Source organism: Cebus imitator, unplaced genomic scaffold (assembly GCF_001604975.1).
Source record: "Cebus imitator isolate Cc_AM_T3 unplaced genomic scaffold, Cebus_imitator-1.0 Scaffold426, whole genome shotgun sequence".
Taxonomy (NCBI): Eukaryota; Metazoa; Chordata; class Mammalia; order Primates; family Cebidae; genus Cebus; species Cebus imitator.
In genome coordinates this window covers 2,004,810-2,030,060 of record NW_016107741.1, presented here as the reverse complement: position 1 = coordinate 2,030,060, position 25,251 = coordinate 2,004,810, and the positions used below count along the sequence as shown (strand labels likewise).

Sequence of the window (25,251 nt, the reverse complement as noted above, 5' to 3'; positions counted from 1 at the left end):
GCAGAAGTCTTTGGCCAGTGGAAAATGCCTTTCAAAACAGTTACCCTTCCTGGCAGTGCAATTTTTGTTCCTTACTAATCTCGACAAAAACTGTTTGGCATTGGTTTGTGTTGGTGCTCGCTTAGGTGGCATCTGAAGATTCATTCTCCCACCTTTCCCAAGCAGAGACCTAAAACAGCATTGAGCTATTTTTAATAAGGTTGTCACTGCTCAAGGAGCAGTCAACCCATGGACAAAATTTTAAAAAAGTGTTTCGTTTAGAGATAGGTCCTTTTTAGCAGACAATCTTCATCTCTAGTACATAGGAAAGTCTCAACTCTCTATACTGTCTTTGGCGAAATTGGCTAGAAGTTTTTAAATTATTACTTTACTAGGTGGTAGATAAAATGTAAGGGTAAGAGCTAGTTATTAGACAATCAATATAAGATACCTATTTATATTCAAAAACTATGTTTTGAACCTAGAGGTAGGCCTTCCATAAAGTTCTTTTAAGGATATATTTTCTTATCTTCTTAAATCCAGGAAGTTGTTTAAAAATGTTTACATACAAGTATGCAAATTCACAAGTCTTAGGTTTCTTTCCTGAAACCATCAAATAACACGTCAGCATGTGGGCTCAGGAGGGTTGTTACTGGAATAGATGTCATTATCTGTCATTTTGCCCATCAAAAAATACAGTAGCAATTACTGCATTGTAAAAGGAGAAAACCCAAAATGATTGTACTGCATTTTCTACCAAAGGCCTGTGAAAGTTGAATAGCTGTTCGTTACTATGGGCAAATAAGGCATTTGAGCCTTATTTGATGGAGGTTTATTAAACTCTTTCTGTCACATGTTCTGTCACTATTTCTCTTTCTGTCTCATGTTTATTCACTTCTTTGAAAATAATCTCAAGTTCAATTACCCTGGTTTTAAAAACATGAAAGACAACTTATAAAATGCTGTGCTTTTTCCCCCTACAATGCCTTCAGATAATGTAAGGCTGTTCACAGCCCATGATATAAAATACTAGCTATTGACTCACAGTTACACTACAAGGGCCAATTTTAGAGACTGCCAGGATAAAGATGATTTTAATTAAATCACACAAATCCCTTTGTACTGCAACCAAACCCCTACGCAGGCTGACTGACTCTGAGCCATTCTGGCGTGTATAGAGTTAACCAGGTTACCAGGATTCCTAGTTAACTTCTTTCACCAGGAATGCAATTCGTGTTTACCTATATAAGGAAACCTGTTAGGCTGACCAGAGTTTGGCGGATTTTTGCACTGACTTAGAGGCGTGTAAGCACACACCCTGGAGAGGGGGAGTGATTCCGAGCTGGACAGAGCAAGCTTCCTGAACGCCCCAGCCATTCAGCTGATCCGAGGCAAAGAGCCACCACTTGCCCCAGACCAGCCTGCTCCGAGGACCTACAGGTTTGCCTCTTCCAGATCACAATTGAGGAACAAAAACCCCCGTCCTGGGAAAAATGGGGAAGCCGGTGAGTCTTACCACTCTCTCTTGCTTGCTTCTGCTAAGTGGCACGCCTGTCTGCTCTCACCCAGGAAGCAAAGTAAGAGGCGTTGCTCAGCCTCTAACCCCACAGCTCCTTCCTGAACAAATACAATGCTTTGCGAATACCTCCAGACAACTTTTCTGCCTGTTTTGCGCACCAAGAATCCACAGAGCCAATGATTTTAGCACCTTAAGACATGCCAGAGAGTGTTTTTCCTAGGCAAGAGTTTCTATACTATTGTGATGAGCAAACTTTCTCATCTTTGTTGTACTCTAAAACAGTGGAAATTAGCCTTGGGGTGCTTTGTGAGGAAGGCTGAGTCCCCAAGGAAGTGATAGTAAATCTAAATGGGGTTCGTAAAACCACAGGCAGTGTGATGGTCTGCGAAAGTATAATTTGTCACTAAAAAGGCAGTCTGAAGGTATCATTTTTCATTCACGCAGCAGCAAAATCCTTGCATCCTGCATATGTAATAAAGGACACCTTCTGAGACACTGAGGAAAAAAAGAAGCCGAGCTGGCCTCTTTGTTCTAGACAATGTAAAGAAGCTCGCCCTTGCATTTTGACAAGGAGTGTGTGTCTATTTATATATATGGCGAGAATGATGAATAAAGGCTTTATGTCAAAGGCATTGTGGTCAATTGAGTTAAAATCTAGCTATATTCTATATACCGAAACCTCAATCTGAATGCAATTAAACATGGAAATGTGAAATTGTTTAACAGACTTGCAGGGAAATTTTAGTTATACTTGGTATCAGCCAACTATAAGAGACAACTGGGAAACGAAAAAAAAAAAAAAACTGTTTCAACTGAGTTTTTGGGCATAGGGAAAACTTTTGCAAAGAAAGTCCATTTTTTTATAGCCATCAAAAGGGATTTGGAATCAGGTAAAAAAATTTATTTTTGTTTTTTCATGGTGATGTGGTTTTCTGAATTGAATTAGCTTGGATGATTGTGTTGAATGATTTGACTGCTCATCTTTCAAAGAAATCCTGTTGTTTTCTGTCATATTCAGACTTAATCCTGAGTATAGGGAGCAGGTTTGTGCTGCTGACTGCAACAAGTGGCACAAAGACTCAATTTCAGATTTCTGATATTATGAAATTAATTGCTTAAATTGAAGAAAAGTAAACAGTGCAAACAAGCAGATTCGAGAAAATGACCACTTTTTTAAAAAATGTAAGTCATAGTCCATTCCCTAGTGAGACTATTGATTTCATACAGGCATTAGCAACTGCCTAGTCATAAAGACAAAGCTATGGACAATTTTCTCTAGGATCTTTGACTTTAGAAAGCATAACTTTCACAGGGACACAGTTTAAATGGAACTTGTTCACCTTCATGAGAATGAAGTGTAGAAAAGCAGCATGTATAATACAATAGACATTTTAGTAAATAAAATTCTTAATAGCACAAGCAGCAGAACAGAAGGGACAATGCAGTTGTTTTAAAGCTTGTTATCTCGTCGCTGTTGCTCAGAAAAATAGGAGTCTTGACATTCTGTTGCTGTCAATGGGAGTCAGCAACCCAGGAGACACAAAACACTATTTTAAAATATACAGTTAATAACAGATGGTTTAATACCAGGTTGTCTCACCCTGCCGATGAGATGGCCCCAAGCCAAATCACCCAGCACGTCTGCCGTTTTTCCTGTGAGTTGATATATACATAGTTATTATACACTAATTACACTAACAGCCAAGGGAATATATAACCAGAAAGACAGATAAGTCTCCTGGGGCAGGGAGGGCAGGGGGATGGTGTATGCCTAGGGTTTTGGGATCTCATGTTTAGAATTCTCCTTGCCAGTGGCATATGAATTACTGCAAATGACTGAGAGTCTCAGGGCTAGAATGTACTCATCCCTGGCTTCTCAGCAGCCTGTTTAGGGGTAATAATATTGTTTATGGTATTTAACACTTTAGTGTTAACAAAGTTCCAGGAGGATTCCTTCTTAAAGATTAAAGTTTTTTCAGTGTCTGAACTAATCCTCCAATTAAAGACAGATAGAACCTATATTGTTGCATTTACCGTTTCAAGTCACATTACTGTGTGCTTGCATGGAGGGTTTAACCATTCCGCAGCCTCCTTAGACCTGCAAGGTGTTAGTAGGTGCCCTGGTTAAAAGAGGTTGGAAAATACTGGAGAAGAAAACAAACAATGGGAAATAGGTCTTCTCAGAGCCTTAATATGTTCATTTATTAATACATGTTTTGACTCCCTGAGAGAGATATAGTGTGTACCACATGAAGTATAATTTGCTGCAGACTTACTTGGCGGATTGTTGCTAGGCTGATCATTCTGAGAAACATTCTTTAAAACAAAGCTTCCCAATGGATAGGCCACAGAGCACTGGTAAATGATGAGTGGGTTGCTGACATACCCAGTTGTTGGACCCTCTTGGCACATGGGCCATCAGGCCATGGGTGGCCTGAGCTGATCCCTGGAGGGTTATCTCTGGATCACATAGCTTCCTCATTTTACCTCCATATATGGTGCAGATAGGATCAATTTCTCTGTCATGACGTGTTAAAGTTAGGAAAGTGCCTTTGACAATCTAGGCACAGAATATCAATCAAAGCAGTCAAAATACCCCAACACTCTCTTAACTTGGGCCTTGGGGGCTCAATGAAAGAAAAATATCCTAATGTTTATCATCTTTCATGCAATCATGAGAGTGTTAAGGCCCTCTGCATGTTATCCAGTTTGTCCTCTTTATTTCATAAAGAATTTAATGATGTGTTCTGTAGTGCATGTATGTGTATGTGCATGTGCATGTGCTATTTTATTCTTAGAGATTTCCTGAACAACTGATGGTAACGTGCTTCATGGAATCCTTTCTAACATTTAGTTATTGCTTATACTTCCCTTTCTCAAACTGCTATCAGGGTTTGTTTGGCTGGAATTCTCCCCCCACTGATATAGCTTAGTCCAGGGGCAGTGTGTAAAAGAACCTGGCTTTAAAAGGTTATTTATTAAATGGAAATCCTTTTCTTGGACACTGTACCAAATTTGTACACAGCATTTCTGTCACTGGTGAACTTTCTCTGACTTCCTATGCCCACCATTTGACATCAATTATCTTTCAAAAACATTTTTTGCGTTATTAATTCCTGTTACATTCATTCAGCAAATATTTATTGAGTGCCTTTTGAAGTCCCATGCTAAGTACTCTGGAGGAAACGGGTATATAAGACACAGATGAATTTAAACCAAGTCTTCATGCAATGGATAGCATTTCTGCAAAGAAAAATCTCATTACCTGAATGGTGCAGGATGTGAAACATGATTTGCTGCAAACTTACTTGGTAACTCACTCTTTTGCTAATCGTTCTCTAAATCAGAGCTTTCCAACTGGTGGGCACAAAACACTGGTGGGCAGTGAACAAGTAACTGATATGTCAAGATATTCATGCTTTCACTCACCAGATGATTTCCATGTCGGATAATGCCAGGTAGATGCCAATAAACTTGGTATGCTTACAGAGGAAAGACACCATTTGATTCTCCCTGCAGAGTAGCTATAAATAACTGAGAGCTGGATGATGCCACTTTATATTTTGTTTATGTAATTTTCAAAATGACTCTCTTTGGGGTTGTCAAGTATTCTTGGGGTGCCACTTGGAGAAGAGCTATTACCAGAGTACTACGTAACTTGAGAGCTGTTATAATGGCTTGTAACCACTGGAAATTATTAACATACAAGTTTCAGTAACAATTCTTATAAAGCAGACAAGAGCAGCTGCCGTTACTTCTAAGGTCATACATATAAGGCTTAGAATTGGGGACTGTGAGTTAATAATGGGTTTGCACCAGTAGGATTTTCCAAGTACCTAGGGCATTAGTAAAACCAATTTAAAATATATATTTATACTTGAGGAAAGCTTAGCTGGTGAACTGATAGTCAGGACTATGACTTCTAGTTAAAAGTAAAAGTACATTTCCATTTTTAAATTAATTGCTTGCAATCACATACAAGGGAATCTTCTGTGAACGAACCTTTCAAAGACGCTGAGTTACTATAAATATTAATGCCAAGGTTAATTTAATGTTATTTTTATTTTAAAAGAAAATAAAAATGGATTTCTGTGCTTTGGGGAATATAGCATAGAATATAATAGCTGAAGCTGCATAAAGAATGGTTCTAACTTCGTGTGAGTTGAGTATACTCACACTCTCTTGTGAGTTGCTCTTCACTTGTCTAAACTTGAGACAAAAATGAAATTAAGCAGAGCCTCCTCAAATTGACAGTTTGAGTTTTAACACGTGACAGTATTGGAATTTTGGTCAAAGAGCTTGAGCCAGAAAAGGCTGAATTATTTATAGCTATTGTTCTGTAACAGAGGCCTTGATTATTTAAACCAAAATTATTTCTCCCCCTGAGTATCTAATTGTACAGTTATTTATATCTGTACTGACACACTCATCATGTATTGCCTTGGGGGAACAAAACAGTATATAAACTACCAGAGAACAGATAACAAGTTTACTTGAACTGATATCCTTGGCTCAAAGTTAAGAAACAAAAGAATGGTAGTGTTTCCCAAGTTTCTTCCAGAGCAATGAATGCTGGGTTTGGCCAAGTCATATTAAACTTCTCAGGGATTCAATTTCCTCATCTATCGATGGAGCTATAAATACACACTTCATTGAACAGTTATGAGTATTGAAAATGGTCATGTCTGTGAACGCACCTGGCACAATGCTGTGCATGAGGCCAATCAGTAAATATTGACTGGATCTGAAATGGGTGGAGATAAGTTAGGCATCATCAAGTAAACAATTCAGGGGTTGAAGAAATAGAAACAGATGCACACTGGTGGCCCTTATGTAATTTTGCCCACTCAATGATTTAAAATTTGTGTTTCAGTGAAGCATGATATACCTTCTAATGTCTTATACCATGTACTCTCTGCTTATTGGTGTTACCTGCTTGTCTCTTGTAGGTTTTTGTGTTTGACACCCTTGTTCTAAAGACTTCTTTCTTCTGTAGCAATCTGCATTATCTCGGTGTAGGTTTCCCCCCTTTAAAGTATTTTCTCAAAAGCCCATGTTTTATAAAGCAAAAAATACTCACTTCATACTTATTAATTTATCAGCTTGAAATCTTTTTCACTAGCAATGGTGGGAGGAGTTGGGCTAGCAAATTCATTGATAAAAGCCACTTGTCCCCCTAGGTTACCCTCAGACCCCAGTCTCTTTCTCTAATTCCTCATCCATGAACACCTCACCCCAGCAGAATGTAACATTTAATCTGATGTGGTGCCCAAGATGTGGAGAGGATGTATCCCATGGGCTGACATGTCTTGGCAAGAGTTCACTCTTTGCTAAGGCAAGTGGAGACCATATGGTGTTTGTGTAATGAGGAAGCAGGGCAGCTTTATCAAAGTGTAGATAAATTAGCTCTCTATTTCTGACTTATTTTTGTTGAATCTCATACACCATCAATTATAAGATACAAAGCTAATAAAGAAAAAAAATTTCCAATGAATCTATAACACAGTGTTTACTTAGCACTTAAATATTTTATGCTAAATTTATTGAAATAACTCTCTAAAAGAGAGTTATTAGCTGACTATTATTTAGATTGGTTATTTAAAAATCATATCTCTCCTGTGCATAAGTAAATGGAAGATATGGTTGAGATAAACTTTTTAAGAAGCTTTAACTTTTCAACTGAGTCATTGTATATGTGCTTTTCTGCTCCATGCCAACATACTTTGTACCAAAATGCAGCATTTTTAAATAAAGAGCTTCTCTCTCTGCATTTCTACTAGAAGGTGACAATCAAGACTATATTGTTTCCTCAGATGGATCTACAAGGGAATGCAGTTGTCCATTCATAACTCAAGGAATGTCCATCAAGTTACTACACATCTCAGTGAGCTAATTCTTTAACGCTTTAAACATATGTCTGCAAATGCATTAAGAACCAATATGCTTGGTGGGTTCCATAGATCTCCTGGGTATCTGTCCGGACAACTTTCTGCCAGTTGCTCCTGAGCCTTGAGAGGATATCTCTCTCTCTCTCTCTCTCTCTCTCTCTCTCTCTCTCTGGCAGGGGGGAAATCTTTCCTCCTTCCCCTTTCTTTGAGTGGTTTTGCCAGGTGTGCAACTTGTCTTCTCCGAACAGGTAAGGCTTATTTTAAAATAATGTCTATAACGCAAATGAACTGACAACAGTAAGAGCTGCTATGATTAAGAGGGTTCATGGGCAGGCATTGACAACTGTATCACAACTGCAGCCTGAGTAGCAACAAATGTAAGATATCTCCCAAAATCGGCTGAGTTAAACTGGGAAATAATTTCTCCAGAGAACTCATGAAATAGGGTGTATCTTACCCATCTCATGGGAATGCCTAAAACAAAAGCATTAGAGAATGATTTTTGTTGTCTTTTAAGGCATCAAGAGTGTCCTAGTAGAAATCAAATGGCTTCAGGGAGAACAACATTTGTAGTTGCCATGTTTACTGCTTTGGCATGGATTTCCTTCCAATTAAGATTAAGAGAGCAAAGTCCCATGAAGATGGGACAAGGAAAGGAATAAGGATGAGAGTAGAGGAATGGAGAGAGGACAAGAAAAAGAGAAAAAGAAGAAAGAGAAACTCTACATTTGTTCAATAATATTTGTCAAGTGCTTTCTCTGAATCAGGCATCACCCTATGTGCTAAGGCTAAAGTGGAACCTGCATTCAAGTAAATAACAGTCAAGTGTAGGAGACTAACACTGATGAAATATTACACAGACATGAGTAAAGGTGCACCTGAAATAAAAGCTATAAAATGAAGGTATATGTTGCTATGAGATTGTACTAGGAGGATGTAGCTAATCTGCAGGAAAGACAGAGTTTCCCTGGGAAAGGATTGCTTGAACTGAGAGTTAGACAGAAAGGACTTGAGGTAATGTGTTTGCAGGGGTAGGAAATGGCCAGACTCTATGAGAGAGTTTTCAGCAAGGGAAGACATTGGTCTTTTGAAAAGTTCACACTGGCAGCAGCCTGGAAAATATTAGGTTGGTGCAAAAATAATCGCGGTTTTTGCAATTAAAAGTACAAAAACCACAATTACATTTGTACCAACATAGTAGATCAGATTAGAGGGCCATCAGAGTCAATGTAGGTGAATCAAACAGGAACCTTGGAAAGCAAAGATAATATCTACTTGTACTAATATCCTGGTGGTAGAGATGAAGAGAAGTGGATGGATTTCAATTCTATTTCAGAGAGGTAAAATCAGAAGGATTAGATGATACATGGGGCAAGGGAGATGATTAGGGACCAGGAGGTATAAAAGAAGACTCTCAGGAATTTGGTTCACATAACTAGAAGGATAGTGGTGTAGGGGACAATGAAGCTTGGCCTGGTTTGGTGGAAGGGAGTAAACTGATTGAGTGGAAAATGTATGAGCTTTGAGGCTGAAAGTCATGGTGTGGGTTCAAGTCTTAGCTCATCCATTTAGTAGCTGTGTGATGCTAAGTTTCTCTGAACCTCAGTTTCCCAATCTTTAAAAATTAGGTCAGAAACATCCACCTCAAGAATTTTTGGGCAGTCAAATAAGGTCTACATAAATAAAAATCACTTCATACATGGTCAGATGTCCCACACATGAGTTACTATTATAACCCACAAATTAATTAGCAATAAAGCCTGGAGGGAGAAGAGCTATTTTCAATAACTTCCTGGGGTGGGATGTGAGGGTCTTGACAGCCAAGATCTCAACACTCTTACAGAGTTTACCTAAGTGAAGCTTTCTCCTTATTGATAATATACAGGACAGCTATTAACTTCAGTTGTCTGGTGAATTCTTTCTATTTCATTCCAACCCCTTTTCCCCTCCCCTCAACCTGGATTAAGGGATCCCAAATAGGAATAAGCTACATTGCTTTTCTCAGCTGAGATCCCTTATCACTTGTAAGAGGACTACAGGATTTAGAAAATTGTAACCCGAGAGTTTGCACTAACAGATGAGCACACTCCATTAACTTCACACTCCCAGAAGGGTTTGGGTGAAGGTTTTGCCATTCCATTTTTCTAGCATCAATTTAGCAAGAGCATTTTATATGACATGTGTAATTCCACTACCCTTGAGTAACCTCAGTGAATTCCTTTCTGGCTTCCAAATATTCTCCCATTAAATGGAGTCATTAGGCAATGAAAGCTGCAGCCATAGGGTTAGGAAAACCTGGAATGGGCAGGTGAGGGGGAGGAGGAGGTTAAACCTTGTGGAATCAAGATACTAGCTTCCCTTTCTGCAGGGGTTGTTGCATTGTAGGATCTAAGTCACTATCAAAATTTACATCTTGCCTTGTTCTATTTCTTTCCCTTTGTTCTTGGCACACATTATGTAAGCCTCTATTTTAGAACTGAACTACATGCCTACAGTTTGGGAGCATGTATGTATTAATAAAGCCACATATCTTTCACTGAATTCTTAAGAACCTTAAATTTCCCATCAAGACCCTATTCAGTTATCTAAACACTTATGTTCATATAGAAAAACGTGTGGGAGAGAGTGGGAGGCATCCCATTTTGTCATTTCACTTGTGTAATGTTTGGGTGGAAGACTGAGAAGCGTTTGTATGAACTTTCAGGTAACTAGATTGCACTTGCTTCTCAATGTGCATATTTAAGATTTTACTGTATTCACCCAGATGGGGATTTGGGTGTATGAGAGGGGTGAGGATGGAAGTGGGGGTGGAAGCTGTTATCTGAATAAAAGTCCTAGCCATGTAAAAGCCTTCCTCTTTCCACTACTTTCACTGCCTTCATATTTTTTTCCTCTAAGCATCCCATGTTAGCGAAAATACATTTCAAGACAGAAGTGCAGTTTTTATTTAAAGGTCCATTTTAAATCTGAATAGTATCTCCCAAAGGAACTACCATTTTCACTTCATAATGACTCACTTGGCTGTGGCTTTGCTGAGTTCAAAGCAGGAACATTCCATAAAAACTTCTGATTAGTATGTGCAATAGTAGTTGCTGCAAGCCTGGATGTTTTAGGAGTCACAGTGCTATAAAAGGAAGTGAGAGCTGCAGTGTCAAACCAGAAAATGAGTTCACTTTGTCCATGAATATAGTTACCTGCCAATAAATCATTTGCCAATAGTTTGAAGATAATGAAGGAACCTGGCAGAACCATCCAGAGTAAAGGTCTCAGCAAAGAGAAAACACATCAAACATTACAATCAATGATAAATGGTGAGAATTTCTGTCTCCAGACCCCCAAATAAAGCTCTGGAAGAGATAAAGATGTGAGCTTTGCACACCATCAAGCCTTATGGTCTGTTTTTCCTGTTCAGAAAGACTGAAATTAGGGAGATCTCTGCCAACAGACTGTAGGTAATAAATTAGTTAGTAAAATCTGTCCTGTGTTATCTCTAAAACAGCCTATTTTATATATACTTGTCTATTTGATTTATTTGTTTCTCTGCTTATCCAGGCTGTATTTTGGTAGCATAAGTCAATATATGAGTTTTAGACTATGCAAAAGTTTATTTATAAATGGCCTGCCTTCTGTGAATAAAATTGTAGGGTGTGTATATGTGTGTGTATGTGTATGTGTTGTATATAATTTAATGCTATTGATCAATGTTAAATTTAAATTGAAATATATAATACTAATGAATCCAATGAAATCTATATATTTCTATATTCTTAAATTAAAAAATTAATCTGTATTGATGCTTCCAAGACCATTTCAAGGCTTGTGTAGTTCTAGTATATTATTTCCACATATTGGTGTCAATATAACCAGTTCTTGTTTTATTTACTAGGGTCACTATCAATGATAAGGCAACACTGTATGTATTTATATACACTTCTATGTATATTTTATTTATATATATTATATATAATATATGTTATACACACACACACAACTGTATGTGTCCATTTGAGAGTTCTTCTATTTTAAGGAGGATAAGCTTTAATTATTTTTTACTGACTTTTTTTGAAGTTAGATGAAACATATAAGAAAAGAAAATGTCATACTATGTTTTTATCGTTCAGGGGTACATGTGCAGTATGTGCGGGTTTGTTACACAGGTAAACATGTGCCATGGTGGTTCGCTACACAGATCATCCCACCTTCTAGGTATTAATTCCAGCATCCATTAGCTATTCTCCCTGATGCTCTCCATCCCCCAACCTCCCCAACAGGTCCCAGTGTGCGTTGTTCCCCCCATGTATCCATGTGTTCTCATCATTCATCTCCCACGTTTAAGTGAGAACATGTGGTATTTGGTTCTCTGTTCCTGTGTTAATTTGCTGAGGATAATGGCTTCCAGCTTCATCCATGTCCCTGCAAAAGACATGATTCTCATTCCTTTTTATGGCTGCATAGCATTCCATGGTGTATATGTACCACATTTTCTTTATCCAGTCTATCATTGATGGGCATGGGGGTTGATCTCATGTCTTTGCTATTGTGAATAGTGCTGCAATGAACATAAGTGTGCATGTATCTTTATAACAGAATTATTTATATGCTTTTGGTTATATACCCAGTAATGGGATTGCTGGGTCAAATGGTATTTCTGCCTCTAGATCTTGGAGGAATTGCCACACTGTCTTTCACGATGGTTGAACTGATTTACACTCCTACCAACAGTGTAAAAGTGTTCTTTTTTCTCTGCAACCTCACCAGCATCTGTTGTTCTTTGACTTTTTAATAGTCGCTATTCTGACTGGCATGAGATGGTATCTCATTATGGTTTTGATTTGCATTTCTGTAATGATCAGTGATGTTGAGCTTTTCTTCATATGTTTGTTGACCATATGTAGGTCTTCATTTCAGAAGTGTCTATTCATGTCCTTTGCCCACTTTTGTTTTTGTTGTAAATTTGTTTAAGTTCTGTGTACACTCTGGATATTAGAACTTTTTGTTGGTTGAACAGGGTGCAAAAATTTTCTTTCATTCTGTAGGCTGCCTATTCATTCTGATAATTTCTTTTGCTGTGTAGAAGCTCTTTAATTAGATGTCATTTGTCAGTTTTTGCTTTTGTTGCAATTGCTTTTGTCATCTTCGTCATGAAATCTTTGCCCATGCTTATGTCCTGAATGGTAGTGCCTAGATTTTCTTCTAGAGTTTTTATAGTTTTGGGATTTACATTTAAGCCTTTAATCCATCTTGAGTTGATTTTTATATAAGGTGTAAGGAAGGGCTCCAGTTTCCGTTTTCTGCATATGGCTAACCAGGTCTCTCAGCACCATTTATTAAATAGGGAATCCTTTCCCCATTAGGCTTGTTTTTGTCAGGCTTGTCAAAGATCAGATGGTTGTAGCTGTGTGGTCTTATTTCTGAGTTATCTATTCTGTTCCATTGGTTTATGTGTCTATTTTTGTACCAGTACCATGCTGTTTTGGTTACTGTGAAATGTCATAATTTTTTAAAGACCAAATATAATGATTTACAAGATAAGTGGAAGACCAGAGAGGTCAGGGGAGAAAAGAAAATTAAAAAATGAGAAAAGATCAGCAAGAGATGTTAGAGGAAGGGAGGTCCCAAAACAGCAAAAACCTACCGCCTTCTCCAGCCTAGCCCATCCCTCATATATAAACAAAAACCCAACAAACAACAGGTGCTGAACTAAAGTATAAAGAAGGGGCAAGCTACAATTGCTAGAAAATACCGGAGACCAAAAAAGAGACAGAAAGCAAACAAAAGAAAGGGTGAGAAATATATTTATGGGGAAATGCTTGCAAGTTAAAGCAATCAACCAAAAGGTAAAATAAAAAAGAAAGTAAGAGATGAAAAGTTAATATGAACAAATCAAGAAATAAGAAATGAGACAAACACAGGCATTGTGCTTGAGTTGGCAGATGCTAAAAAATATTGTTCTCTAGATATCTTTATGAAAAGAGGAGCAAACAGCACAAAAATTAAAGTGGGCAATTAGAAAAAATCAAGAATAAAACAACGGGAGTGCTGTTAGTCCCATGCCAAAACAGCTAGTCAGTGAGTGAGTGACTTAGTACTAGTGTCCTGGTGCAGTCCATCCCAGTGACGCTAACTCCTGAAGATGACAAAGCTGGTCTAATCTTTGTAACTAGTCCTATTCCACAATAGAGTGCAAGTGCAATTTTCTTTTTAAATATCCTCACTTTAAAAGGCTTGAGTGGCAAGAATCTGGAGCTTCTAAGCTGTGAGGTGTTCCAGATGTTGGCCCTTCCTATCTTAATAAAGATTATTCTTGGGCAGTGAATAATAATTTGATGGCCTAAAGAGTTAATCTCACAAATGTCTTCTGTACTCCCAGGAGTCATTTATTGAATGAGCAATACCTGGCTTAATATTTATTAAAATGCTTTAAATTTCTGCAGAAGAAAAAGGTAGGAAATGCTGTAGTATCTGGATCCATTTCTACTGTCAAGCTTTACCGAGTACCCAACGCTTGACTTGGTAACTGCCAGGCTTACAACCTGCACATGAAATTTCAAATCCAGTCCCTTGTGAGTTTGGTCTTGCTCATTTATTTTTACTGTGATTTTGCTCATAATAACTTATGTTTGTAATTTGGCAACCCGAGGAATTGTTTTTATGGCAAATTTGCATCTTATAGTCAATCACACATTTCAGGCCCATTTCAGAACATGAGTTTGACACGGCATGCTAGTGGTGAATTATTAATTCTTACCTACAGCAAAGAATGATGCTCAGAGTGGTCGGGGAATGCTCACCAGTTGTTCACTCAAAGTTATACAGCTGTATTTAAAACTCCAGTTGGCAAATCTGAAGATGGCAGACTACTTTGTTACAGCGCCACAGCACCTCCATTAGTGCCCTGGTTAGAATGCAAACATCTGCTTGCTTTTATTGTCCATGTGTTACTTAAGATGGTCTGTTTCTTTATGACGTAAATCATTGGAATCTACTGACTACTTTTAAAGTCTCTTTTGGTGTTTTCCCTGAAATGATCACTATTTATGATTGTTTAATAGATAATTGGCCCTGTAGGTACACAAAAATTATAAAGATCCTATTTTCTGCCTTCCTGACCTTTTCCATAGAAAAGTTCCTGGACTGCTGCAGGATTTGTTGTCTTTTAGGACTGTGTGAACCATAGGTTCACATTAGCACACTGGGTCAAAAGAAACTTCACATTTCCAGTGACTGTATAAGAGACTGTTGTTGTTTGCTCACTAGCTGTACCTATATGGATTTTCCCAGTTTGGTTTGCCCTGCCAGGGTTTGCTCTTTCCTTCACTGCCTATTTAGCTCACCCTGGCAAGCTGCTGAGCAATCTATTTGCCCTGCAGGCTGTGCACATGTCCAGCACAGATAAGCTTTAGGACAGCAAAGACTATCACTTTAATTCCAATGGACTGCATTTTAGGACTCCTTGATGGGTGATGTTATCTTAATTTTATGGTAAGTAAGCGCTTGAAGCCAATGAGGCTGCTCCAGAACATGAGAGCCATGAAACAAAAGCTCTACCTATGGAAAAAAGGAAACCCAACAATTATGATCCCAGATATGAGAAGTGATTGGCACATGGTATAGTGAATAGACCAATGACTCTCCTTTCCCCACTGATTAGAAAGGCTTAGAGGACATGGCTATACATACTGAGTCCTGTAACTTATGGAAAGTTACAAAACAAGCCATCTGGAAGATTAATCTCATAGTATTCTATAAAATATGGCTCTTACTCAGGTCCTAGGATTGCATTTTGGCAGGAAGTTTCCAGGGAATTCCCAAGAGAAGAATATTGGAAGATGATAATTTGAAGATTGTGAGAATTCCTGAAATTTGCCAGAAAATTAAGACAAGAACTGACTGGGAGACTCCCAGAGACCAGAAAGAACAAATATGGAAACATCAAGAAGTAATGGCTTTACTCCACTTAACATCTATTTGTTTCTTGCTCTCTCTGGTTCCTGACTATTGAATTTCTGAAAATTGAAAGGAGGAAAAAGTGTGTACCAAAGGGAAACAATTAGGGGAAGGTGAGGATAAAGAACATCCACTGCCTCATGACCGGGGAGATAAAAATATGCAATAGAGAAATTTGAAGTCATCAATTGCAATAAATTTAACAATTACAATGCAGTAGTTAAGAATATAGTCATTCTTAAGTCACGAATAAATGGGTATGCATAAGGGAGATAAGTTACAATACAAATTAATTTTATTTAATTAGTTAAAGACACTAGATGAGTGGTCTTCAAACTTTTTCAATACTTCCAAGTATTATTTCTCTCTCACACTGTCTCTGTCTTTCTCATGCATATGCACAGAGAGAGAGACACAGAGAGAGAGAGAGAAAGAGAATGTGTACACATGCATACACAATGCAAATTATCCCTTCATGAATAAACCAAAATAAAATCAATATACATGTGTGTTGCTTCCCATTCCAGCTAAGGAAATGGGTAGAAAAGAACTCTTGTTTTAACACCCCTCAATTTGCCATGCCCACCATCACTACCTATTGAATGTCCTGTGATGATGTACAGAATGGCACAGACGTTAGGAGGATAAATTTTTGAGCTGCACAAACCTAACTTAGAATCCCTGCTGTGTCACTTGCTAGCTGGACTTCCTACTCCTAATACTTAACTTTCTAACCTTGGTTTCTTTCACCACCTGCCTCCCAGAGTCACTTGATAAGACTAAATTAGAAGAAGTATGTGTAGTATTCTGAACAGAGGAAGCACTCAATAAATGCTGGCTAATATCATCCCCTCCAGGCTCTTTGGGGGTGATGGCCCAATATTTGATAAACATGTCAACCATGGAACTGTCACTCTGAAGGACAAATCAGGTAAAACACACCACCTCTGGGGGAGAGGGTACCCACCAAAAGGCTTTTGAATTTGTTGCTTAGTACTGCTTCCACTCCAAATCACTCAAAGTTGTTTAGACTTCCTTCAGAGGCCTGTGGACTTAGGCAGGACTTAAGATGTCTTTGTTAATACAGCTAATGAAAAACACTGATAGCATGTAGAAACAATGACCTGCCAGAGTTGAAAGTAGACATTTACTTTCCATCACCTTGTCCATTTAATTCACAATTAACAGCTTTATACCTTCAAAGAATCATTCTGAGACTGGATGAGTCTAAAGCTTTGCATGTGAAATACTGCTGAAATGAACCTGAATTAACAATGCTAAAATATTTAGTGATTTCAGGCAACCATTGTAACATATGTTGACTCAAAACTAACTTTTAAGACTTTTGCCTGGAGACAAATTAAATGCTTGAACAAATTAAACACAAAGTTAAAATTTATTTGGAAGATAATGTTATACTCAGTCCACTTTTGTATGTCCTATTGGATCAGAAGCATGTTATTCATTTAAGAAATATACATGTCCTGAAGATGTTATTTCAATAGAGTAAAAACGCTAATCAACAACAAAATTTCGTTCTTATAAATATACAAAAATGACAGCTATATAGAATGAAATAAGTTAATATTCATAGCCATTTTATCTTCTTGTAATTCTCAAGGAAATATTCTGATGGAAAAGAAAATCATATTGGCCAGGTACAGTGACTCACGCCTGTTATCCCAGAACTTTGGGAGGCCAAGACGGGCGGATGACCTGAGGTCAGGAGTTCAATACCAGCCTGGCCAACATGGCAAAACCCCTTCTCTACTAACACTACAAAAATAGCCAGGCATGGTGGTGCATGCCTGTAATCCCAGCTACTCAGGAGGCTGAAGCACGAGAATCACTTGAACCCAGGAGGCAGAGGTAGCAGTGAGGCAAGATCATACTACTGCACTCCAGCCTGGATGAGGAAGGAAGGAAGGAAGGAAGGGAGGGAGGGAGGGAGGGAGGGAGGGAGGGAGGAAGGAAGGAAGGAAGGAAGGAAGGAAGGAAGGAAGGAAAACAAATCATGTTGCAGTTGATTGTGCTTCGTTGCTGAAGTCTACTTATCATAAACATATGTTATTTTACTTCGTGCTCTTCTTAGATTCCAAAGCATAGACATATGATTTGTTTGTTTTACTGAAAGGTAGATTATAATACTTGTGTCTGTCTGTAATGTTTTGTAACTAAAACCACTGAGGAAAACACTTAACATTTCCCATCCTTCAGATGGGATATATGAAAATTAAAAAGTACAGATCATCCTTGCTAAGTTATCTTAGATTCTTGAACACAGACATTGTGTTTTTCCTTCACACATTTCTGATCCTTCAAAGGTGTTTATTTGTCATTTCCACCTCTCTGTGGAAGTGCCAGATACTCTCATTCATACAGAATAACTAACAAGGCAGATAAACCTAAACGTTCAACATCAAAGAGCTTGAGATATCCTACCTTAATGTCAGAATTTGGATCATCTGGTGAGCCTGTGTAATTTGGTTTCTTAACTAGAAAATTTCAGTAAAAATTCTGGGGCCCGGCCAGGCGCAGTGGCTCATGCCTGTAATCCCAGCACTTTGGGAAGCTGAGGCGGGCAGACCATGAGGTCGGGAGATCAAGACCATCCTGGCCAACATGGTGAATCCTTGTCTCTACTAAAAATACAAAAAAAAAAAAGAAAAGAAATTAGCTGGGTGTGGTGACACACGCCTGTAGTCTAGCTACTCGAGAGGCTGAGGCAGGAGAATTGCTTGAACCCAGGAGGCGGAGATTGCAGTGAGCCGAGATCGTGCCACTGCACTATAGCCTGGGTGACAGTGTGAAACGCTGTCTAAAAAAATAAAAATAAAAATAAAAATAAAAACAAGAAAAAAGAAAGCTGGAGCCCCACTGGCTCACCTGACTGAGTGTCATTGCCTCATTTCTCCTTCACTGTTCCATGGAAAACCCTTTTGAAAGAAGGTACATCTGTCAAAAATCTCCCCAAACATGCTCCCCAACACATGCTCTCAAGTTCCATTTTATAGGTAATGATGTTTCTTAAACAGTATTCAAAATGGCATATACTAAATTAATTCTTACTGCATGTACATGGAAATAATGTTCATAGTAAAATTATTTGGAGTCTGTGTAGTAACACTAAAGGTGCAATTTAGTTGGTTGTTGTTGCATATGCAACAACTTTTGTGACCCTATTGTATTCAGAGAAGTCAGATGCATACTTAGGGTAGTGAAAAAATCTTCAAGAATCCAGCACAAACGAAACCCTCATCTTCCTCCAACCTGTAAGTGCACTGTTTAGTGGAGGGCAAAGCAGCCATAATATAAAACACAATTCATTCATTTGTTCAACAACCATTTATTAGACACCTATTTATTAGGCTATAGAGACACACATTTCCTGCCTTCGAGGAAATTACAGTTTGATAAAGAATTTTAAATAGGTGCTAAGTAGAAGCACAAACTGAGCATTTTCGTTAGAAACAACTTAAACAGTGCATGCGTGAAGAAAGTTACAATCTGCTGAATGTCGGAAATAACAACTCTGGTTTATGTTTATATCAATATTGGCCTCATAAAGACTGTGTAACTGACACAAAGGGGCTGGAACTATTATGTTGGTTGAGCTTTTATTATTATTATTATTATTATTTGAAAGCTATGACTTACATTTCTGTCGTATATGTGAAATTAATTCTAAAGTGGTTGATGACAGTGCTGAAGGCTTAGTGAGCTTCAGAGTCTCCGAGTGAGAGCTAGGAAAGAAGCAGATTGGTGGGCCTCAGCCACAGAAATTTGTGTAACCATTCTGAGGATGAAGCCTGAGAGTCTACACATCTAACAAGTTAGCAGGTGATGCTGATGCTGCTGGTCCACAGACCGCACTTAGCAACACTGGGTAAAGGTTCGGACAGATTATTGTGGTACCTCCTAGATTCTGAGGAGGGAGTGAAAGATGGTAGGATTCCTGCACTTCTTGGTCATGGCCAGTAGACTGAAAAACCAATTGTTAAGTCTAATATAGAAATGAAATAAAATCTTCTTTGGACCATTCAGGAAACATGTCAGGTAAGGCTTTAGATTTGAGGAATTGTAATTTATGAATACTAGTTCAACCATCTCTAGTATGTATAGTTTAACCATCAGTACAGTCAACTTGTTAACCACGCAGCTACGTAACACCCAGGGCCCTGATGAAAAGGGTCACAGAGCTTTAGGGTTTCCAGTTCCCACAGTCACATTGGAGAAATATTAAACGTTGTTTGCATGTTTGCGCTCTGCTGTTCATCACTTTCCCATGCTGTGAGGCAGTCTCAAGTTTAGAGTGAAGAAGCAACACATAGCTCCATTGAGGAAGGCTGTAGCTAGGACAGGCCATTGGATGTGAGCTCACAACATTCCTAAGGGCCAAGTAAACCATTTTTTTCTTCCATCATGAGAAACACCATGTCGTTAGCTGCTTCCATCTGTAATTTCACTGGTGCAGCATAGTCAGATGAGAGCACTAATGGGAGACAAGAAAGAAGTGATTTCTTGTTCTGGCTCAGCCTGCACTGACCATTCTGTGACTTATGACTGACCCTCCGAGGTCAGTTAAGTTCTCTAGTGTAGAGTTTCTGTGTCTATAAAATGAGAATGCAAGATGGCAGGGAATTTTTAAAGAGCTGTTACCACGGTGTCATTTGTTATGGGGTGTTTTCATGGTAATGTTTAAAAACCATATTTTAAAATATGTGCAAAGGGAACATTTAAAAAGTAATAAGTATGAAATTACCATATAGAACAGAAATTGCACTTTTAGGCATTTATCCCAGAGACATGAAATGTTCACACAAAAGCCTGGATACAAACATTCACAAATGCTTTATTCACGTTAGCCTGAACCTAGAAACAATCCAAATGTCCTTCGGCAAATGAAGGGTTAAACAAACAGTGGTAATCTTTACCATGGAATACTATTCAGGAATAAAATGAATGAACTACTGATACATGCAACAACCTGGATGAATCTCCAGGGGATTATGAATCTCCAGGGAGTGAAAAGTCAATGTCACAAGTTACATAGTGTATTATTCCATTTATATAGCATTATTGAAATGACCAAATTTTAGAAATAAAGAACAGATTAGTGGTTGTCAGGGGATAGGGATAGGGGGGCAGGAGGGAGGTAGATATAGTTATGAAACAGCAACACAGGGATCATTGCCGTAATATAACTAAATATGTGCATGGGTGCACGCGCACACACACGCACACGCACACACACCCCAGTACAAGCAAAACTGAAGAAATCTGCACAAAATTGGTAGATCATTTTGCAAAATGTCACCTTAGGGGGAACTTGGGTGAAGGGTGTAAGGGTCTTTCTTTATGTATTATTTTGTTTACTGTGAGCCATCCTGGTGGCCAGAAACTGGTGTTAATATGATTTAAAACGTCAAGTTATATTCAGTAGTTTTCACTAATTAATTATCAACAGATCTTCTTGTCTACTTTTGTAAACCTTCTGAGAGTAAACAGTCTAACATATGGGGAAAAATAAAATAAAATATGATCCTCTAGAGCAGGGATTAGCAAACTATTGCCTGAGGGCTAAATCCACGCTGCCCACCTGCTTTTGTATGGCCTGTGAGCTAAGAATGGTTTTTACATGTTTACATTTGAACAAAGTTTTGGAAAGAAGTAACATTTTGTGATGAGTGAAAATTATACAGAATTCAAACTTGAGTGTCCTTAAAGGTTTATTGGAACATAGCCATACTCATTCATTTATGAATTATTGTCTGCTGCAGCTTTTGAGCTACAACAGCAGAGTTGAGTAGTTGCGACAGAGATTTTTCTGGCTCATGAAGCCTAAAGCATTGACTATCTGACACTTTAGAGACAAAGTTTGCCAACCTCTGCACGAGAGGGGAAACTTCCCAGAGTTTTCTAGGCTAAGAGGGTCTCTTGTTGCCACTTGGGTAGCCCTGATGAGTGATTATCTTGGTTTCTAGGTAGCTGTGATGAGTGATTATCTTGGTTTCTAGGTATTTCCTGAAAAATATGAGGAAAATGATGCTAATAGGTCCAGCATAAACTCCACAGGGAAACGCCCTGAGTACCACTACGTGAATCAGTAGCATGTGTCTTGGGTTGTTCTGCTTGTATACTCTGCACTTCTAGCAGAGACATAGATCACACTTTACAAACAGCCTGTGGAGCACAGGAAAGGATGTGGTCTCAGAGTGAGAAAGACTTGGGTTCAGGTTCAAATTATCACTTGGGTGTTTGCCAGATATATGACCTGGGCCAAGTTACCCATCTTTCTGGACTTTCCTTACTCTTCTTTAGAAAAGTAGAGATAATGATACCCATTTGCAGTAGCATTGAGAGGAGATAATGAACTCCTATGTCAAGTGTCTGACATGTAGTAGTCAGGACCCAGCAAATGCCAGTTCCAGGATGGGAGGCCAATCATCACACTGTTTTTTGTGTCTGAGTTCTCCATGCTTCACATCCCTTAATCTAACTTGGGAATCTACAAAGAGGCATTGGAATTCTTTTATAAACATCACTCAGGCTCCATTTTTGCACTTTCTCCATAAGTGTCTATAGAGCATCTTTTTTTCAAAACTAGACCATCTCCCTGCTGCCTAGACCTCTCCTCTGAGAGACCTGAGTGGAGGCTCTGACATGACGGAATATAAATCAAATTATTTTCCAATTATAGGATGAAATATGTCTCCAGTGCTGGGGAAAACTTGCAGATGGATATTATCCCAATAGACTGAGCACTAGTCTCCGGGAATAGGCCAATTCAGGTTTTAAAATATTTCTGGGTCTTCAGGTTCTAAGACAACCTTTTTACTGAAATCATACAGTCTGAAGGGAAACACACGGGGAGAGTAGCTTGCCAGTTCATCATACATGAATGTTCAATCCAAAGTGCCCTGACTTGTGATTAACTGTCCACATTGATTCAGTGGACACTTGGGCATGCTTCTCACCCACTTCTCCCAGGCCAAGTCAGACTGGCAGCCAGGAGGACAGTATTTCATGCTGTACACTCTCTGAAAAGGACATAAAATCCAGTCTCAGATGTTTTCCTCAATCTGGGCCAGGCAGAGGAAGAATGGAATGACTCAAACGCTGATGAAGACATGTGTCCTTGAACATGACTTTGATCCCTCATAGAGATGCTTAGAGAGATTTTTAGGATGCTGATGTTCATGTAGTTTCTGATCTAGGAGGATATTGGCATGATTGAAAGAGAGAGAGGGAGCAAGGGAGAGAGAAAGAGAGAGAAGAAAAGTGATGAATACTTTTTCATCCGGTTGAGTGGATAATTTTAGAGTCTGTCAATCTTTTTGCTTAACAACTGTGGCTTAAATTAGCCTTCTTTGTCATTTCTCTCTCCTTTCCAGCTGTCTTAAAGATGTGGCAGCCTACCAACCAGCAGAATGTAAGCACATATATGTAATGACCCAATACGTATTTTTTTTCCGTGTGGCAACTCAACTTTCATTGCCTAGAAATAAATGAGACTGACACATCCCCACCATAACCTGCCTCCCACCACATCACCCTGCCAAAACTGCCCCCAAATAATGTGACTGATGACCTCCTCATGGCCAAATCTATTCCGCACTTTAGCTCTTACTGTACCTGACCTCTCACTGATATTTTGTATTGCTTTCTCCTGACCTTTATTATGGCGTTGATTCCCAGATTTTCAAATTTCAGGAACTAATATTATTTTTTTAATGACAGCAGTTAATATGAGTTGCCAACTTTAACCATTAATGTCATAACGAAAAACCTTCTTACATACAAAATATCAAAAGAATGGACATTTTACCATCAAAAATATAAGAAGGATGTAATCTTGAAACAAAGGACAGTCTTTTCTTTTTTTTTTGTACTTTAGGTTCTGGGGTACATGTGCAGATCATGCAGGATTGTTGCATAGGTACATATATGGCAAGGTGGTTTGCTGCCTTCAATCCCCCATCACCAATACCTGGCATTTCTCCCCATGTTATCCCTCCCCAACCTTCCCATCCCCCGCTGTCCCTCCCCTAGTCCCGCCCCCAGAGCAGACCCCAGTGTGTGATGCTCCCCTCCCTGTGTCCATGTGTTCTCATTGTTCAACACTCGCCTATGAGTGAAAACATGCGTTGTTTGGTTTTCTGTTCTTGTGTTAGTTTGCTGAGAATGATGGTTTCCAGATTCATCCATGTCCCTACAAAGGACATGAACTCATCCTTTTTTATGGCTGCATAGTATTCCATGGTGTATATGTGCCACATCTTCTTTGTTCAGTCTATCATTGATGGGCATTTGGGTTGGTTCCAGGTCTTTGCTATTGTAAACAGTGCCTCAGTGAACATTCATGTGCGTGGGTCTTTATAATAGAACGATTTATAATCTATAATCCTTTGGGTATTTACCCAGTAACAGGATTGCTGGGTCAAATGGAATTTCTATTGCTAGATCCTTGAGGAATTGCCACACTGTCTTCCACAATGTTTGAACTAATTTACACTCCCACCAACAGTGTAAACATGTTCCTATTTCTCCACATCCTCTCCAGCATCTGTTGTCTCCTGATTGTTTAGTGATCACCATTCTAACTGGCATGAGATGGTATCTCAATGTGGTTTTGATTTGAATTTCTCTAATGACCAGTGATGATAAGCATTTTTTCATATGTTTGTTGGCCGCATATATGTCTTTTTTTGAAAAGTGTCTGTTCATATCTTTCACCCACTTTTGAATGGGTTTGGTTTTTTCTTGTAAATCTGCTTTAGTCCTTTGTAGATTTTGGGTATCAGCCCTTTGTCAGATGGGTAGATTGCAAAAACTTTTTCCCATTCTGTTGGTTGCCAGTTCACTCTAATGATTGTTTATTTGCTGTGCAGAAACTCTTAAGTTTATTTAGATCCCATTTGTCTATTTTGGCTTTTGTTGCCATTGTTTTTGGTGTTTTAGTCATGAAGTCCTTGTCTATGCCTATGTCCTGAATGGTTTTGCCTATGTTTTCTTCTAGGGGCTTTCTGGTGTTAGGTTTTATGTTTAAATCTTTAATCCACCTGGAGTGAATTTTAGTGTAAGGTGTAAGGAAGGGGTCCAGTTTTAGCTTTCTGCACATGGTTAGCCAGTTTTCCCAACACCATTTATTAAACAGGGAATCCTTTCCCCATTGCTTGTTTTTGTCAGAGATTAGATGGTTTCTGATGTGTGGTGTTACTTCCAAGGCCTCTGTTCTGTTCCATTAGTCTATATCTCTGTTTTGGTACCAGTACCATGCTGTTTTGATTACTGTAGCCTTGTAATATAGTTTGAAGTCAGGTAGCATGATGCCTCCAGCTTTGTTCTTTTTGCGTAGGATTGTCTTTGTTATGTGGGCTCCCTTGTGGCTCCATATGGAGTTTAAAGTAGTTTTTTTTTTTTTTTTTTTCCAGTTCTGTGAAGAAGGTCAGTGGTAGCTTGATGGGGATAGTGTTGAATCTATAAATTACTTTGGGCAGTATAGCCATTTTCATGATATTGATTCTTCCTAACCATGAGCATGGAATGTTTTTCCATCTGTTTGTGTCCTCTCTTTTTCCCTTGCACAGTGGTTTATACCTCTCCTTGAAGAGGTCTTTCGCATCTTTTGTTAGGACAGTCTTTTGTATCAAATTAATTTAGCTTTATGAAAAAATGTATTAAATTGCCTACATTTTCTTCATTTCATTACACCTTGTTGGAAATTTCATCATGGATCAGTCCTAGTCTGATCTTATATGATTCTAAAGTCCAATCTTGGCAAGGCTCTCCTTCTCCATCTAGCTCTTGTCTACCTTCTCAGCCATATTTCTCACTACTCACCTTCGTGAATCCTGTGCGTCAGAATCACTGTCAATAAACATTTCTCTCTTCCTCTGGACCTGACTCCTTAATAAG

General features: G+C 38.6%; 1 protein-coding gene across 1 annotated transcript in view; it reads left to right on the top strand.

Annotated features, from left to right (window-relative positions):
- The first annotated feature begins 1,061 nt into the window (after positions 1-1,061).
- MID1 (midline 1) overlaps positions 1,062-25,251 on the top strand; it is a 371,641-nt gene continuing 347,451 nt past the window's right edge. Inside the window, exon 1 of the mRNA XM_017509924.2 lies at positions 1,062-1,484. The gene's annotated coding sequence lies outside the window, so the exon portion shown is untranslated. The remainder of the gene's footprint in view (positions 1,485-25,251) is intronic.